Here is a 3,114-nt window from a genome sequence, read left to right as displayed (position 1 = left end):
CATTAAAAAATTAAAGATCAAAAACAAAAATAAAATTAAGCAATGAAGTGTTACTTCGAATCAGTTAAGTTCCTGTATAGTTCATGATTCATCCCATATTCGTTTTAAATGAGAAATCTCAGTATCCATGATGGTATTTTTTCACCACCACATATTCATATCCACCCGTCTTTTTTAATGCTACATTGGTACAATTTAACTCGAGATCGAACTCAGCCTTTGCCATATCAAAGTATGTTTAGATATCAAATTTTATATCAATCGCACAACTGTCCTATACGCTTCAGTGTACCCATCTCAAAGAAGGTCAATTTTTGATGCTATTGTAGACCAATCGGTGGAAATTTGAAGAAAATTTTGTGGAATTTTATTATTGATACATTTCCAACAGTTAGTTCATTGTTCTTGGTGATTCTATACTTTTGTTTCCATTTTGAAAATAAAAAAATTCATTTGTATACATCCTTGATATTTAATCAGTAATTATGTTATCATTTCTAATATTACCTAATACATAACAATGTCAATTAATAATTTGATAACTTATATGTTGTATATACAAAATGATTGTATATTTTTTTCGGTGGAAATTTGAAGAAAATTTTGTGGAGTTTTATTATTGATACATTTCCAACAGTTAGTTCATTGTTCTTGGTGATTCTATACTTTTGTTTCCATTTTGAAAATAAAAAAATTCATTTGTATACATCCTTGATATTTAATCAGTAATTATGTTATCATTTCTAATATTACCTAATACATAACAATGTTAATTAATAATTTGATAACTTATATGTTGTATATACAAAATGATTGTATATTTTTTAATAATTATTTATAGCTCTAGTGGCGCAATTGGTTAGCGCACGGTACTTATAAGACAGTATGATGTGAGCAATGCCGGGGTTGTGAGTTCGAGCCTCACCTAGAGCAGATAAATTTTTATTTACTTTTAATAGGTTTGGTAATATTTTGCTGATGGTATGTATGTTCCCATATTTCAATTCCAGATGTGTCAGATGTATAGATATACATTTTTTCACAAACATTTGAATCCTTTTGAATATTTATTTCATCTATCGTCTTCAAATATATATTCTATTGTATATCGAATATATCTTTTATATCTTATATGGGACAAGTTTTCTCTTTTTATACGATGATAGTTTTCTTCATGCATACAAAAGGTTTTTGTGCACAATTGAGGTGTTGTATTACGTCGTTCGTTTGATATATGTCTTTTTTTGCTATACAACCAATTTCGTATATGAGTACCAAAGTGGTAACGTAAAGCATGTTTTAAATAAAATTAGTTTGTCTATACATTGCTATTTTACAGTGCGTATAGCAAAAATTTGGCCCATGTCAAACGATGACTTAAATGAAAGCCGTTTTGATTTCAACAGTTATCGCTAGCGAATATATTATATATTGAGCACTCAATTTCTTACCATCGCAATCAGATCAATTAACAGCACTTCGATACATTGGGTTGATTCTGATTTCTTCTTAAAAGATTCGACTTCATATCCAGAAACCTTAAAAACAATTTGTATTTTCAAAAAAAATCGCAAAATATTGTTTACTGACAATAACCATGTGTATATGGGTATTATCAAAATTTGATTTTCGAAACTATGTTTGGTGGAGGGGGGATAGAATCCCCTAGGGGTGGAGGTAGGCTGCCCGACATTTAATAGTATTCTCAATGAGGCCGTTGTCTTGAATTTACGGTGCCAGCTCCACATATGGAAAGCCGTCAAGTCAAAACCCATCCACGTTAATAGATTTCTTTTAAAATTTTGAAGTAAAAAAAAAATAAAATAAAATAAAAAATATATAAATTAAAACGTAAAGAAAATATTTTCTATCGCATGTGTGACGATATTTCTCGCTCTTTTATAAATTTAGAGAAAAGCTACCTTCTTATTGGTAAATACCATGTACCAAATACTCTAATTTTATAGTATCAATTTCAATGCTGTAAAAGCATACATTCATTGTGTTTCGTTTTGTAGTTGTAACCAATATATTTCAATATACAAATAAATGATGGGATGATTAGTGATGGGACGAATGTTGAATTTTGTACATTCGCGTTCATACCTTATCTTACTTATTCTTATATCAAATTACATGATTCACCCCTCATTTTCAAACTAATCATGTTGGCAAAAAATATACGCACGGGCTAAAATTGTACCACTTAGGAAAAAACAACCTAGACGAATAATAAATAAATTTTAACGAAAAAATATACTATCTACCCTTTAAATAAGTTAAATAATAAGTGTATCAGGCAAACATAATTCGAAAAATTTTTATAGATGTTTTTCCAATACTGAAGATATCATTCAGAAATGAATTAGCAACTGTAAAGATATTTCAAATGAAACTATTTTTAAAACATGTTCTCCTAATATTAATTTTAAAACTTTTGTTTTTTCCCCCACTTCTTTACGAAATTTGTTATTGTTTTTTAGTCACGAGTACAGGGTAGCCATGGGCTAGGGTAGCGGAACTCCACATGGGTCCAGCTAGTATATATAATTCTGCATTAAAGTAAAAGAGTCCGTCGTGTAAGTCCATTAAAAACAAACCATATAAGCCGGATGAAATGCAAAATTCAGTTTTTTTTATTTTTATTTTATTTTGCGTTAGTTTACTATAATTGCATTTTTCCATCATTCAAATTTAACAGTGATAAAAAAGTGATATAAAAATATGAGTAAAATACATTTGGAAATTTGTGGCGGTTTGGGGTCGCATCGTTTTTTTTCGAATGCGAATGTAAAAAATATGCGTATATTCGCGAATGCGAATGCAAATGTTCGTCCCATCACTAAAATGTATATGTTTTACTATACTTTAACTATCCAACATATTTACTTAACATGTACAAGATATAAAATAAAGTCTCAAATTGAAAATCGAAAAGAATTACTATCATCATCATATAGATTGAACGACCTTGACATTCAAAGTAGAAAGCTTTTTTTCACTTCAGAGACCTATACGAATAACGTGTAATATAAAGTGACCTTTTATCTTTCATTTGTATCTCATTTGTTCATTATAAATGACAGAGATAGATTATATCTATATATATCTTTA

The 3,114-nt window shown here is 28.9% G+C and overlaps 1 non-coding gene across 1 annotated transcript; it reads left to right on the top strand.

Annotated features, from left to right (window-relative positions):
* The first annotated feature begins 840 nt into the window (after nucleotides 1–840).
* On the top strand, nucleotides 841–933 carry Trnai-uau. Its single transcript is given in 2 exon segments — nucleotides 841–878; nucleotides 898–933. It is a non-coding gene; the product is annotated as a tRNA-Ile (tRNA).
* Nucleotides 934–3,114: the final 2,181 nt, after the last annotated feature.

Source organism: Chrysoperla carnea, chromosome 4 (assembly GCF_905475395.1).
Source record: "Chrysoperla carnea chromosome 4, inChrCarn1.1, whole genome shotgun sequence".
Taxonomy (NCBI): Eukaryota; Metazoa; Arthropoda; class Insecta; order Neuroptera; family Chrysopidae; genus Chrysoperla; species Chrysoperla carnea.
The sequence above is the reverse complement of the archived record's forward strand: the minus strand, read 5'-3'. Positions and strand labels throughout refer to the sequence as shown.